The sequence below is a fragment of the Hipposideros armiger genome, unplaced genomic scaffold, assembly GCF_001890085.2.
Source record: "Hipposideros armiger isolate ML-2016 unplaced genomic scaffold, ASM189008v1 scaffold_187, whole genome shotgun sequence".
NCBI classification, from domain to species: domain Eukaryota; kingdom Metazoa; phylum Chordata; class Mammalia; order Chiroptera; family Hipposideridae; genus Hipposideros; species Hipposideros armiger.
The window spans coordinates 781,443-798,203 of record NW_017731537.1 but is presented as its reverse complement, the minus strand read 5'-3'; the positions used below and the strand labels follow the sequence as shown (position 1 = coordinate 798,203).

The window sequence follows — 16,761 nt, the reverse complement described above, 5'->3', positions numbered from 1 at the left end:
ACTTTTGTTGTTTAAAGCATGGGGGTGTCTGTTACTGAGGCATACCCAATGCGTTCTGACTGACACAGTGCACAACCTGCAGCCCTATAATCAGTGGCCTTGGGAAGATTGATATGACTCGCAAATCCTCTGCTCTCAGGAACAGCTGTGCATACCACACCCTCATGCCTGCACTGTCTCCTCTGTGCACAACAGACTTCTCTAGCAAGTACAGTAATGCTTTGGTTTGCGAGCATAATTCATTCCAGAAAAAAACTACTTATATTGCAAGACATCGCTCATTTACCACATTAAAATGTATTAGAAATGTTTGCTCATCTTGCAGAACACTCGCAAACCAAGTTACTCGCAACCCAAGGTTTTGCTGTACAGTAAGTCCCCAACATATGAATGAGTTCCATTCTGGGAGAACGTTCGTTAAGTCTGACAAAGTGAGTCTTATATACCTTTGACACAAATATACAATGTAGAGCCAATGGTTGAATGATTCATGTTCTAAGAACAAGCGATGTCTACCATCTTTTGGCCTTGGTCCAATGTCTCAATTATTTTCACTTTTGTTTCCATGGTTATTGCTTTGCACTTCCTAGCAGTCCCCTCCACATCACCCCTGCTTTTCCTCTTGCTTCTGGACATCCTGGTCTCTGATTGAGCACTGTACTACTGTACACTATCATACTGTACAGTAAGCACACGGCAGCACAACTGTGACAATGTCCGGCAGACATGTGAACTACTTCAGCGATTTGTTTGCTACGAATGTTTGTAATGCGAGGTCCGTTCGTATCTGTGAAAGTTCTCAACTCAAATGTTCGTAAGTCGGGGACTTACTGTATTTCTTTACTATGTGGGGAAGAAGACAGAGAGTGAACTCAGGTTTAACCACCTCTGCCCACAGAGGAGCTCCTGAAATTCTGTCATGCAGAAAAATAAACATGTCTCCTGCTGTTCATTTAGGTGGGAGGCCCAATTCTCCCATCCTCATATAATCTCCAGACAATTCCTGCACCATCAAGGCTGTCACTCCCCAGGGGTCAGAGCTTCAGACTCACAATTAGCTGTAATACTACTACTATCACTGCTAATTAATGGTCAATTTCAGCTTAAATTGAAAACTGCCCATTTCTGAGTCCTACACTCTAAGTCAAATAGACAGTTCCCCATTTCCAAACCGTGCACTTCATCTTAATAGTAAAATTTCATTAAAACAAAGAAAGACATCAAGAAAGAAATGACGTTCTTCAAACTAGTTAGTTGGGTTATCATATTAAAAGCATAAAAATTAATAATATGGGATTAGTGTTATTATAGAAATGCATTTAATCTTACATTAAAATACAATTCTTTTAAACCATGACTGTCAGGCTTAAAATGGTAATGGTATTTAACATAAGTCCCTCTCCCCATGAAGCAAGAATCATTGTGCAGGCACGTTAACTATTGTATTCAATTTAGAGATACTGCCTGGTAGGGCATTTTCACGTAAGCCTTGTCACTGTTAATCCTGATGTCTGATGCTGAGATGTGTGTTATATTACTTTATGTAACTGAAAAATGGGAAGCCTTTATGTTGGAATTACAGGCTGAAATAATGACCTCCTCTCCGAAGCGGGCCTGGGATATAACGAGGTGCTGAATGTGACTCCGGGACAGAGCCTATGCAGAACTTGAAAGGAACCAGGTCTTTTGTGCAGACACATTTACTCTCTAACAATTCATTTGCCCCTTGCCCTTTACTTATGACTCACCTACAACGAAGAATAAGCAATAGAGACAGTCTTGATTCACTGCAGGGGTGGGGGGGAGGCCATTCAGGCTCTGGGTTTGGGTGGACAATGGTAAAAATGTACCAAGCCACTCCTTTACCCATAACCAAAGTCTAGTGCTATGGTGTTCAAATTGTGTTCATGGAGTCTAAGGTAGCACGCAAGAACCTGAGACTTGGAGGCGTTTGGGTCAGGTAAGGAGAGGCTGATTGGCTTTAGTGCCTTCTCTAAGCTACTGCATCCAGAGATGTTCTGAGATAGCATAGGGACTTGGGCCAAAGGAATACAGATAAACTGACCACAAAAATGCCACCACCCCCACATTCCCTACACAAAAGTGCAGAAGTAGCTGATTACTATCTCCCTTCTAACCACTTACTCCCTTGCAGAGGTGAAACCACTGTTCTGCATATGCATTTGATCAAGGTTTGACCACCATATGACCTTCCTGGGGTGAGATAATGAGCGATCCACCATCTTGCACAGATACAAACATAGTTCCCAGGCAATGTAGCCAATAAAGAAAGCCTTACTCTTTCTGCAAGCCCGCTTTGTCCCCAGTTTATAAAAGCAGCCAAGCAGAGCCAGCTCCGAGTCAGTCCAGAGGACCTTTTTCTCCTTTGCGCTGCCTCCCTTGTGCTCAAGCATAAGCTGAATAAAATTTGTCTGGAAATTTTTCTGGGGTTCCTCTCAGTTTATATCCTGGGGAACCCAAGAACCCGAATGCCAGTAACATTTCCTCTTACATCAGTTTTATATACCAGTGTTCTGTGAACAATGGCATATGAAATATGGTTCAACTCTAAAAGAATTCATTAGTTCAGCAAATTTTTTACTAGGCACAGACAATATACACCTAACTAAATGAGAAGACTTCAGATAGTGATAGATGGTATACAGACAAAAAAGCAGGGTGATGGGGTAGAGAGCACTTGGAATAAGGGCCGATGGCATACATGATATGGAAGGCCTGAGTGAGGGGGTGGAGGCTGAGTTGAGACAGGAATAAGGAGAAATATTCCGCCATGTGAGATCTAGATGAGAAACATTCCAGGCACAGGAAGCAGCCACTTCAAAGACCCCACGGCAGGAACAAACTGTTTCCAATAACAGAAAGAAGGTGACATGACTGTAGCTTGGTATGAAAAGTCAGGCATAAAAAGATGAGGGGACAGATCACACAGGGCCTCGTAGACTCAGACAAGGATATCAGATGTCATCATGAGGGGTATGGAAGGCAATGGAAGGTTGATAAAAGGGGCCTGACAAGATCTACTTTAAAGACTTCTCCTGTGTGAGAACAGACTTTTGGGGGTAAGAATGTAAGCTAGAGGAGCAACCAGAGATTGTTAAAATTTTTCAGGCATGGGTAAATGAGGGCCTGGAAGAGAGATGGAGCAATGAAGATAGTAAAAATTATCTGAATGTGGGATACTTCTAAAGGTAATTCTGATTGGATTTGATGATGATTTGAAATCATTACCCACAGTTTGAGAAGGGGACAGTGAAACATGTATGTAGGGAAGAAGGACTGGATAACTGCCACTTCTACAGATTGCTCCTGGCTAACTGATTTAGCGAGGATTGGCACAGTATCTCTGGTTTGAGATCAGAATGTTCTGCCATTGCCTGTCCTCATCTATTTCATTCTTGCTTCCTGGTCTGGCAGAGAACTTCAGGTTTCACATGACCACTTCTTGGACTCTTTTTGTGTCTAGATTACCTGTTTTCTTCCTTCTCTTGCAGGTGGCCACAAACAAAGTACTCTTTATTTTTTGCTTCCTATCACAAATAAGGGGTTTGTGAACTTCATTAGTGTGGGGACTACATTTTTTGCCCCCGATCACAACCATCCCATATAAATAGCATGTAATTTGTTAAAAGACTCTACAAATTATACCACCAGAAAAATGTATGGTGAAATCTGATGGCTGTAATTATCTTAACAATCAGCAGAAGCACTTTCAACCTAATAAGAGAATGAGTCATTAACAGCAGTTTATGAAGATTACCCACCCTTCTCTTTGTTTGCTGTGGAGTTTGCCCTTCCTATGTTAAAATTTGGATATGTCTTCTACTTGAATCTAAAAGGATGCTTTCTAAGAAGTTACTGAAACAACACAAGATCAAAACCTAAGTAATGACCACATTCATTCTTAATTAACATTACTGCAAAAGGAATTTATCCTAAAACACATAATTATGTCATAAGTGAAATATCAAGACAGAAACTGCCACCCTTCTAAGGTTTTTCATTGCTCATACCCTCAGAAATTAGAAGAATTTTCTCATTCCAATCGCGAGTCTACCCCTGACATGGTGACTTCACTTGCTTTCATCATGCAATTTGCTTTATTTTTGTGATTACCTTATCTTACAGCCCTTTTTATTTCCTGTGTGATTGTTTAATCCTTTTATCTCAAACCAGAGGAAAATCTATTCATTTCACCTTTTTGGTATACTTCACCTAAAGAAAATCCATTATGTAATTCAAAAGTAGTCCAAAATTCAGTACCAAATATCATGTGTTGCACACTTCCAAGTCCTTTGAGAGCTTTACTCTAAATCTATGAACAAAATCCTCCACACACCTCCACCCTCCCCATACCTCCTCATCCCAAGTCTTAAGATAAACCAATTTGTGGTCAAAATGCAAGGTGGGAAGGTAGCTTAAAGTGTGTCTACTTCAATAATCTCTTGTTATAATGAAGAAACTGAGTCCAAGAAAAGGTAAGGACCAAGGTCATACAAAGAGCTTGCGACAGTCTTGAGGCTAAAAACCCAACATGTTCTACTCAGTGTTCTTTTAGGCTCAGTGAATGAACTGCTGTACAAAGATTTTAAAAATAACTTACACCTCTTTTCACTGTGTTTTATCACTATAAAGACTAAATGTGGCCCTACCAGGATAGCTAATTAGATTAGTATTGTGCTATTTCCACATGCAAAATATTGTTTTCATCATGTGATTGTCAGTGTTTCAAAATGATAATGAGAAATGCTTAATACAAGGTCTTGCTCCTTATCAGTTTATTGTGAAAAGACCATTAATTCATTATCCCTTGATATAGAAAGCACTTACAAAGACCTGAATTATGTCATCCTGCTATCAATATTGCTTTGCTGCATGTCAGTTTAGGCCCCTGAGTGCTACATGGGTCACAGTGCTTTTTTTCTTTCAGCAACTTAGAGCCCCAAACAATTATACTTCCCTCCAAACCAACCAACATTAGATGCAAGTTCTATTCCCAAACTCCATGGCATTCATAAACTCAAAATAATGTCCCTCAGATACTCCATCACTTCTATCTGCCTTTCTATAGGCATTGGGCTAATTTCTTGCTAATCTGGGAGTGGCAGAGCCTGGAGGAGGAAGTAAATGGTTTCGGTCATTTCTAGGCTTAAATTATACCAGCTCAGTGAGTCTAAGTTGAAGAAGGAAAAGGAAGGGAAAGAGAAGAAAAATTCACTTTCCTACTGTTCATATATAAAGTTCCAAGAAAATAGTCTAATTGGCTCTGTTTGGGTCACATGCTCAACTCCTTAGACCAATCCCTGTGGCCAAGAGCTAGTTACATATTCCTGGTCACATCCCCATCCTATGGCTTGGGAAGGGGTATACTGTGACTGCTGGGTCATCCAAAATCATATGAAACGTGGGAGAAATAGTTACCCAGTGAAAATGGGACACTATCATCAGAGTTAAAAGTTATCCCTGGTGGACAGATACAACAGGTACCCACTGCCATTTCAAACACCTTTATTATGAAATGAAGGTCTCAGTCCTTTTTTATAATGGTCTTTGATTCCAAAGTTAGAGGTAAAAGGTTTTTCTCAAATCAACCAGCTCAAATAGTTCAGCCCCTTCTACCAGAGGAGCTAAGAAGAATGAGGCATGCATAAGGGTCTCTCCGGTTACTCTCTTTGTCCTGTCCAAATTACATAACTACAACCATAATATATTCAGTAGTTGATACATTTCCTAACTCAGATACCACATTCAAGAAAAAAGTCCTCTTCATGAAGTTGTGCTCAAGGCTGAAAGCCTGCACATCCTTCCTTACTTTTTTCTTTTTCTTTTTATACTATTTTATCTAAAGCTACCAGATGAAAGCTGCCTACTGTAATCCTAGAGAGTTTTTATGTTAGTGTTCTTCTTCCTCTTCACCCAAATCTGGGTAGCTTGGAGTCTTCTTCTGGGGTAAAATGAATCATAACTGTAGCTGCCATTTTAAAACTTCTACTTACTGACTATATATAGCATCACCTATATTATCATTAATCATCATGCCAGTAATTACCATCTTCTCCATTGTACAGTTGGGAAAACTGAGGTTTATAGAGCTCAAAGGTTCTGCATAACCTTGCTCAAGGTTGTGCAGCTAAGAAGGGCATGGCCTGGAATTAAACTCCTTTTTTCACTCCCAAGTGCTTGCTCCCAACTCTACATTCTCCTCCTGCTTCCTGTGTATCCAGCACTTAGTTTCTTCCAGGTATTGTGATGGATACAACCCATGCAGGACCTCATTAAACCCTTACTTCACACTTGGAAGATAAGGATTCCCATTGTATAAGTGAGGAAATTGAGGCTCAGAGAAATTAATCACCAGACCTAGTTACCTAATAATTATTAAAAGAGCTCAGATAGTTTCATATTGGAATCTTTTGCCCTTGTTTTGTTTTGTTTTGCTGAAACCAGTCTTAATGAATACTCAGGTTACAAGTAATCTCATAGCAAAAAAAGTTAAAGATAAAAAAAAAGATAGTTACAAAAAAATATAAAAACTCATCTCTTAAGAGCAAGAACTGTTCCTATTCCTCCTGAGGCTCGTTCCTTTTGTCAGTGGGTATTGCCACCTCAGTCACATTCCAAGAAATGTGCCTTGCCTTCTCAGTTGTCATAAAAAATCATGGATTTGTGAAAGTAGAAAGTTGTGTTAACAAGGAAAGAAGAAACTTCAAGATCCAAATGACTGTTCTCTTGCTATCTCCCTGCTAAAGTTCGATGCATGTGCTAAAAAATCAAAGACAGGGTACCCAGCATCTAGCATGAGAAGATTCCAGATTTCAAAAGATCTAGGTATTACTTGATAGGCCATTAACTTACCCTGTTTTTTCTAGAAACAGACACACACAGGCACACATGACTCCTGTATATCAATCCTTCTCAAACAATCTGTAGTGAAAGACCTGTGTGTATATATGAGTATGTATTTAACTTCTCTTCAGACTGGTACATAGAACTAGCATGGATGACTTTTAAGAGTTGACACCACATGTGACTCACTGTACAAGTTTGACCACATTCAAACTGGTCTTGACCTTGTGTAACAAGACAAGTCAATGTTCTACAAGATCATGCACCTGGGTGTCACGGTGATGTCAAATTGCTATAAAGCGTCTCATCCCAGACTGTTATCTCCCATGTTGTCAGGACTGGCACTGGTCTCCCAATGACATTTTGAGTAGCCCTGCTCCATAATGTTAGACCCAAGGGTGGCAAACCCAGTATACATAGTGACAAGGAAGTGTGTGCTCTGCTAAAGAAGCTACCACTACAGCCACCAGAATGACTGTTTCTGAGGCCATTTAGGGCAACACCAGAAACCACCACCATTGTAAATATTCTCTAATCTTGTAGACACCCACCTGCGTTTTGCTGTATACACTATTAACACTAACTAATACTTGTAGGATATCTTGACAATTTTCAAAATGCTTTTTATATGTTAACTAAAGTTGTCCCATTACAACCCTAGCCAGTTTCACAGAAGAGGAAACTGAGGATTGGAGTATTTGGGTGACAAACCCAAGTTACATAGGAAATTTTAAAGCTTAGCAGGGATGGCACTAAAGTTTCATTTTGTTTGTTCAAATGACTGATAATGACTGCCAGAAGAGTACTTGGTGGCCATGTCTGGGCTGAGTGGTAAAGAGCATCTGATAGATTATCACTGTCTGCCAGGTCACACTAGATACGCCAGATACGTTTGGAAAGATTCCACACCAGGTAGTTTGATTTCATTCTCCAGGTGTTTCCCCATGTCACACAAAGCTGTTTCTTTTAAGGACTCATCTGAAAGAGAGAATCTATCAGAACAGTAATTAGATGGCACTGGGGACAAAGTCTGTTTCCTTTGTGAATTGAAGACAAGAAGAGTCAGTTTGTAATATGGTTTAAGAAGACAATGCACATCTAAACTGCAGTGATAAATTAGTGAAATTAGCTCAGAGTTACAGGCAAAGCAAAGGTGATACATACAGTTCTCAAAGATTAGATTTATCTCAGATTAAACCCTCCAGTTATATTAGTCAATTACAAAAATGGTGCTTAGCAGGAAGAAGTCATTTAAGCCATCATTTACATACTTTCTCTCATCATTTCATCAAGGTGAAGCCCTTCCTGGGGCCCTCCCAAAAGCTCAGCAGGGGATAGGAAAACAGCAGTGGAGAAAGAGACTAGAATCTTCTGCTTCATTTTGGAAGCCATAATACTCAAACACAACCTCATAATTAGCAGATAAAAGGTGATGAGCTCAGGCAACTGCAGGAAGAAACAAAGAACTTTAAAGAAGAATCTGCAACACATGTCAGTGTATGAGGAGAGTAGGGAGGCAGCTGTGAAGACTGGTTTTTCTTCCCAGTGACTCAAAACCAGAGCCAGTATTACTTGAAAGATACCATGTGTCTTTGTTTACTTGAGAATGAGAAAAAGGAGATATCAGTGAATGGGAAAATTCACTGCAAAAATGGATCTTTGAAATTCCAGAAGAATGGCTGTTTCTGAGAAGAATAACTTAACAGAAGAATTTCAGGACTGAATGGGAAGATTTCCCTTAGGTTAAGTGTCACATTTAGAATGGATAAATAGGAAAAAAAGAAGGAGAAGGAGGCGAAGGAGGAGAAGAAGGAGAAAGAGAGAAAGAGAGAAAGAAAGAAAGAAAGAAAGAAAGAAAGAAAGAAAGAAAGAAAGAAAGAAAGAAAGAAAGAAAGAAAGAAAAAAAGATGAGAAAGAAAGACTCCACAGACTTCCAGATGTTTCTCAAAATGTTTCTCAAGAAGACAATAGATTCTGGGCTCGTCAGATCATCCCATATCCTATAGCTGTTGAGATAATGACATGACAACCTTCAGGGCCTACCAAAGGAAATCTTGATTTGATTCCATTAATCTCTCAGTTACCCAGACTCAAACTAAGAAGTAGCCCTGAAAATCTCCATCTACTTCACACTCTGAACTAAGTGTCAAAGCCTGTGACTGGATTGGCTTGCATTTTTGACAGAATCTCCTCTGTATTTTCCATCATCTTTGAATTTGCCCTTCTTCAAGTACTCATTGCCTTAGCTTAGACCAGGGGTAGGCAAACTTTTGAGATGGAAGAGTGGTCAGGGGTCAGCAAACTGCAGCTCGCGAGCCACATGGGGCAATTTGGATACCTACATGTGGCTCTGAAGTAAAACTGAAAATGAAAATAAAACTATCATAGTTTCATTTATAAAATTGTAAATGATATTATTCACATAATGGCGATTATGTAAAAATATATTTATGGCTCTCAAATAATTTTTAAATTGCTGTGAGAGACAGGATTGGCTCTTCCGGGGTTCAGCAAACTTTTGAGACAGAATGTACCCAAAGAGCCGCATGTGGCTCATGAGCCACAGTTTGCGGACCGTTTTACTTGTCTCCTCATTTCCAGTAACCACCCATTCTAATCCATTCTTTAAACCTGTGCCCAATTAACTTCCATAAAGCCCACCTTCTCTGTCAACAGTCAGCACTCCGCCTAGCACATGGGGGATAGTCAGCTAATATTTGCTGGATGAATGGTTGGACAAAAGGATGATAATATTTACTGATCATTAACTATGGGCCTGACATTGTGTTGGATAGTAGAGATAAAGCAGGAGATAAAGCACCCTTTAACAAAACACCTCCCTACTCATCAGTCTTCAGTGGCCAGTTACTATAAGCAGCTCATCCTAGCACTCAAGCCCTTCTATAGCATAGTCTGTTCTAATTATTTCACCCTGGTCACCTACTCTCCTAACCAGCCGGTGGCCAAAGGTTTCCAGCTCTGATGCCATTGACATATTTGGCCAGATAATTTTTTGTTTGTGGGCAGGTATCTCGTGCCTTGTAGGATATTTAACAGCATCCCTGGGCTCTACCCACTAGATGCCAGTAGCACTCTTATCCAGAAATGACAACCAAAAGTGTCTCCAGACATTGCAAATGTCCCCCGAAGGGCATTGAGAACCGCTGCTTTAGTGCAAATGGAATTCTTTCTCATAATTGACACACCAATTAAGTAACTGGTCCTGTACCTGTAATTAGATTTGATATTGCTTCATTTTTAAAAAGTTTCCTAGCTTCTTCCTTCTTCTCCCAGCCAGCTTCCTCACCCCATCAAAATCCCTCCCATTTTTCAAGTTGATTTAAAAATCCACTTCAATAAGGGCCTTTTCTGAGCCACAAAGGCCATGTCATCTCTTATGGTTTTCAACTCACTTTGCACCCGGTTTATGTCTATCCACTCATCTAACTGAATTTTATTTTACCATTGGCATCCTAGGCTTATTTCTTTGCAAAGTGACTGTAGGCTTTACAAGGGACCATAATCCACACTGTGACTTGGGAATATTCAGCACAATGTTTCCCTTTTAACGGGAAATAAGAATTCATTGATTTTTTTCCCATTGAGGACATTCGTAGGTTTCTGGACTCCGGTTAACAGGACTTTCACAAGCTTCCAGCAGCCCAGTGTAGCCTCAGTAATTCTAGCAAGTCTTCTCATTTGGGGAGAGAGGATGAAAAGTGCTGCTCCTTTGTTTATAAAATATAATTCAAACTCCCACAAAACTTCAGAACATTATCCTTCATCCCCTGCCTTCCTACCAGGAGCCATAGCTCTAGAGACAGGAACTAGTTTACATAGAGAACGCTCCTCTTTGCCAACCTCAAATCACATCGTACTTAGGTTAAGGCTGGGAGTACGGGAGCAAGAAGTCTGGAGCCCCAGGTCCTCCTGTCCTGCCAGGGTCAAGGCCTTGGTGATGACCCCGAGTACACTTGCAATCTTGGCTCTCGATCTCATGTTTGACCCAATTACAGTAATACATTTCAGCTCATTTTGGTCTTTGAAATTATTAACAGAAAATAAAAATAAAATAGAAGACCAGGAAAGGAAGGTTTCAAATCCACAGGTTTTGGAATCATCCTTGAAATGATAATCATAAAACATTTTTTTAAACTAAGTCAGCATTATTGTTTAACTGTATGTTTGTTTCTTCAGGAATACTTGAACAATGATGTGAAATTTCTAGCAAACAAAAGCATGTGTTCCTTGATAGAACAAGTTTATTCCAGCACTTCTATCTCCATCCATATTGGGTAATTATGTTGAATTTATATAAAAGGAAACCTACTAAACTTCTGAAGACATTGTGAAGCTACATGGTCATCATGAATTAGGGTTATATGCATAACAGTTGTTCAAAATGTGCTTGAAAAATCCATTGTTATCCCCGGATAGAGTTAAATAGAACACAATAGAATAGTTCTGGAGGGGGGGGTGGGAAGTGAAATAAAGAAAAGCTGCTCTGTTCAAATTAGAAAAGGTATGAATTTATATCATTTTATTTTTTTCCCAAAGAAGAGCTGACTTCCTTTGGGGGTGGGAGTGGACAGAGTGTGATGGTGGTAAATTGGTGATGATAAGACAAGTCTTTGAGAGAGTTGAAATAAAAATTAAAACATAGCAAGACTAACCAATTCAAGCCATCTAAGAATGCCTTGGTGTTAAAGAACTGCATTGGCAATAACACAACTACAGGGCTGACTCAACTCTAGGCTGGGTTGCAGAGAGTTCTTGGGTGGATGGGTGGGTGTGTGCTGTTCATTGTAGGATGATGAGCAGCATTTCTAGCCTTTACTAACTTGATGCTAGTAGCATATCTCCCCACCCCAGCTGTGGCAACCACATATGCCTCCAGGCAATGTCACATGTCCCTGGGAGGTGGGGGTGTGCAAATGGGGGGATAAGGATGGGAGGGTGGAAAGGACAAAATTACCCAGCTGAGAGCCACTGACATAGGGTGAGGCCCAGCTTACACCTGTTGTCCCAGGAAAGTTATTAATAGCGCTGTCTTTTCATTTTCAAAGGTGTCCCAGTTTGGAAGACAGATTACATATCTCCCTCATTCTGTCTTGGGCATGACTTTGCTCTGTTCTCATGCGGATTTGAGAGTGAAGCAACAGATTAGTCTGAAGCCATCAGCCTCCAAAGAACAGATTTTTGTGGTGAAAAGACCTCCTCTTAAAGAATATAGTTATTTCCTCTCCCTTCATGCATGTAGTTCTGGGATGCACAACTGGAACAACCTTTCTGCAGGGAAATGTGAAGGTCATAAACTATCCCCAAATCTCAAGAAGGAAATCACATAAATGTCTACTTTTTTCCAAAAATTGCTTATCTCATAGACACCTTTCTATGTAGTGCTAACCCAAAATGCCTCAAAACGAAGTTCAAAGCACTAAAATCCATTGATCCAACTTCTCTTCCAGCCAAGAAACAATTTTGTCTCACACATTAATGCCCAGGGCTCATTCTGTACTCATGAGAGACGCCAATACACCTGGTTAAAAAGTTCAAAAAGTTTAAAACGGATCAGCAATTTTGACTAGTGCAGTGGTTCTCAAGGTTTACTGTGTATCAGACTCCACTGGAGAGCTCCTTGAAGCAGAGAACACAGAGCCCAATTCTCAGAGTTCAGTAGGGCAGGGCAGGTGGGGCCTGATAATTTGCATTTCTAACAAGTTCCCCGGTGATGTTGATGCTGCTGGTCCAGTGATCTAGAAGGTTCCAGCTGCTCCCAGCTTATTCCCTCACAGATAGACAGCATTCAGTATTGGGGTTTGGGTGGGAGTGGGTTTGGGGAAGACAGGAGGGAGGTCAGGAGTCTTAACAGACTGCTTACTCAGGTATTTCTTTTTCAGTTAATCAGAAGAAAATTATTCCACACCTGCCTATGTAGGGAGCAATGCTAGACAGTGGGGAAGCAGAAGGAGTAGGACAGACGTGTCTCCTCACTGCCCTGACTCTTCCCCTGTCTTAACTTTTTAGAGATGAAAGCCCGTCTATGCGCTCCAATTCCATTCTTTCTAGCACTCCATTCCATTGATCAGCTGCTAGTCAAGGCCTTCAATCACTCTTCAAATCCTCATAAGACAGGTCCCATTTTTCAAAATCAAAACCAAAGAAGCCAGGACAACAAAACGGAAAAACGAAAGTTTGAGAAATGTCTAGTGTTTCAGCAAGTGGTTCCTTTTTTCTATGACTGATCATTTCCTGGAAAACCCTTACTGGCCTGGTCCATGACCATGGCATCCTTTTGGTCCCCTCTGAAGACAGAATGGGTGCTGGTTTATTCCTTCTTGTTTATTTCAAGTCCTAAGGAGAGCAGTGCTTCACTCCACTACCCATAAAACTAAGTCTGATGGTGCCTCCTACTTGTTTCCAGGGAACAATAATTCAGACTGTGATTTAGGACGTTTCCTTTCTCCTGACATTGTCGCCAAGGCTTCTGGGAAAGCAATCTACATTCTTGTTGACCTCTGAAGCAACTGCCAGAGGTGTCAGCTGTTTCTCCTTAACTACTCTTCAGTGTTTACTTTTTAAGAATTTCTATCTCCCAGGGAAGACATTGCTCTGCTTCCCTTTTCATCATCATTTGGAAAGGTGAGAGGAAGTGTGGGCCAAGGCATTCTCACTGGAGTCATCAAGACGCTTGTCTCATGCTGGGCTCTTTCAGGGTCTATTATCTTTGTCCAGGGAATAGGGAAACTGTTCTGTGATATTTAATCTCTCCTGTGCAGTGAAGGAGAAGCCTTGAAAATAACTGCTTATGTTTTTGTGATATTAGGAGCATCCAGATGGTTTTGCTCATTCTCAATTTTGAGGAAAGAAAAATTTACCTTCTTCCCCCCAAAAAATGTGTTTTAGAGAGTTATTCATGAGTTAACTTCAAATGACCAGGAACTTAATCAAGGTTTGACAATAGAAGAGGGACTAGTTTTGGAAGTACTCTATTATGGAAAGATGGCTCGTGACATGGATTCGCATGAAATCCATGGGTCATTATGATACAGATTTGTATAACATCCATATATCCATCACGGGTCAAATCATTTCCTAAGATATCAGAGTTTTCTCTAAGCACATACTCCCTTATGATCAAAAACAATTCTGCTTTGTGAAAAATGCTTTTAATTCAAGAGCTGTATAGATTCTAAACTGCAGAGGTTCTCAATTCCAGTGCAGAGAAACAGAAACAAACAAGGATGGTCATTCATAGGTCTACCAGGTGGGGATCCCTGCTAGCTATAATTATAGTTAGTGCATATACTTAACCCGCCCTCAGGTAACAAAGGAACCACTGACTGATGTGTTGTTGGCTTTCTATGAAATTATCAATAGTAAGCAGTATCCTAAAATGCTCCCTGATTCAGAATGACCCACATGGAAAGCATAAAATATGAGTGTTGATATAAGTTACCATGTGGGAAAGGAGAAACTACCAAATTAGGACAAGGAAAAGGATGCAAATGCTCTTGGGTCATTTTGAGGGTCATCTCACTGACATTTATGTGCATTAGGCCTGCTCATAAATGTGCAGCATTTAGTGTTTTTTTTTGCAGCTACTTCTTTAACCTGTGTGGAGTGTGAGCTACGTGAATTGTTGTTTTGGTGTTATAAGGACAAGCTGTTACTTTAACCATTTTAGCAATTTTTTCTTGGAGCTGAAGTCTGAATTGCTAAACTGGTGAGGCTGGAAAAACTGTTTTGTTTCAGAGGCAGGAGGTACCTCCTGCAATGTTCTTCTTCTAGAAAGGTATCTGGATTTGACCTTGGGGCAGATGTATCCTTGCTCTGGAAAGGGCTATTTTGGAAAAGCTTTCCTGGTCATGTAAATATAAGGCATATGCTTCCACAGCAAAACTAGGAAAGTCTTTAGTGAGCAAAGTATTCTAAATACAGATGCTTCAGACTATGCTGTTAAGAAATTTGTTTAAAAATACGAATTGGACATGAAAAGATGCTCAATGTCACTAATCATTAGAGAAATGCAAATCAAAATCACAATGAGATACCACCTCACACCCATTAGGATGGTTATTATAAAACAAACAAACAAAATGAAAGTAACAGATATTATTGGCAAAGTTGGGGAGAAATTGGAACCCTTGTACACTATTGATGGAGATGTAAAATAATGCAATCAGTGTGGAAAACAGTATGGCTTTTCCTCAAAAATTAAAAATAGAGTTACCATATGATCCAGCTATTCCCCTTCCGGGTATATACACAAAAGAACTGAAAGCAGGAACTCAAACAGATATTTGTACACTCATGACTATAGCAGCATTATTTGCAAAAGCCTAGAGGTAAAAGTAAGCCAGTGTCCATTGACAGATGACTGGATAAACAAAATGTGACATACACATCCCATGGAATATTATTCAGCCATAACAGGAAATTCTGATACATACTACAACATGAATCAAATTTGAGGACATTATTCTAAATAAAATACGTCAGTCACAAAAAGACAAATATTGTATGAATCCACTTATATGAGGTATCTATGAGAGTCAAACTCATAGAGACAAAGAGTAGAATGGTGGTTGCCAGGAGCTGGGGTAAGGGGATATCAGGAGTTACTGTTTAATAGGCATGGAGTTTCAGTTTTGCAAGATGACAAGAGTTCTGTGGATGGATGGTGGTGATAGTTGCACAGCAATGTGAATGTACTTAATCCCACTGAACTGTGTGCTTAAAAAAATGGTTAAGTTGTTAAATTTTATGTTATGTGTATTTTATCACAATTTGTAAAATAATAAAAACTACAAAAGTATATAAATGGGATATCTAAACAAGAAACTGTGATCTCAAAGAGATTATTATTTTTTTCCTAAATGGCATTGTGCATTGTTGTATCAGGCTTAAAATCATCTAGTATGGATTTTTGAGGTCTAATACATAATGTTATCTAAAACTATAACCAAGAATTTGAGACAAGCATTTGGTTGCATGTTCTCACTACTGGGGCAGAACGGGAGTGGGGGAGCAGCAGACCCTGCCTTGGTAAGGAGAATGGGATGACGCTTCCCTCAAAAGAAACAAATGTTCTACTGTCAGTCATCCTGGGGCACAAAAACAGACTTCAGCAGTGAAGAGAAGTGGAGGGCATTCCTGTCTTTGGGGGTAAATGGGCCCCTGTAACATGGGAACAAGCCAGAGGGGAAGGAGAAAACCCCCATTTCCTTAAGGGTTGCGAGCAGCAGTCCCTGAAATCCTCCTTTAAGCTTTACGTTTCTGCATCAGTAGCAGATACTATTGGTTGTCTTTGCCTTTTTTCCTTGCTAAAAGAACTTCAAGTTTGAGAAGGTATCGATCCTTCCTCATTGCCCACCTTCTTCATGGGAAGCTCATCCCACCCCCAACTGAAGTGGCTTAAGCTATTCACAGGAATAGGCAGGTGATACAATTCTGGCCATTGACCTGCTCAGCTAGTGAGGAGACACCTGTGAAAAAGCTCCTTGTCTGTCAAACGAGACACATAGGAAGAAATGGGCACCATTATTCTCCAGCTGTTAATGGGTCTGGTTGGAATGGCTACACCACTGGAGGCATCTCGTGACCATAAAGGTCACTAACCCTGAGCAAGAAACTAGCCCAAGGAGAATGCAGAGCAGAAAGAAGACAAGGAGTCATATTCTCAGTAATGATGTCTGTGCCAAACACATAACCAACCATAGAACATCCTATGCTTGAATTTCCTACTGGTTGAATGTTTTGAATCAGGAATTCTATAATGTGCAGCCAGAAACAATTTACTTAGCTGATTCAGACTTGTCATTTTTTCATGCATTCCTTCCATCATCCAAAAACAAACAAACAAACAAGAAACTTGTGAGAAATTATAGCCTACTG

At 40.1% G+C, this 16,761-nt stretch overlaps 1 protein-coding gene across 2 annotated transcripts in view; it reads right to left on the bottom strand.

Moving 5' to 3' along the window:
• Positions 1 to 16,761, bottom strand: part of FHIT (fragile histidine triad diadenosine triphosphatase) — an 874,164-nt gene that overhangs the window by 135,296 nt on the left and 722,107 nt on the right. The gene's annotated exons all lie outside the window — the stretch shown is intronic.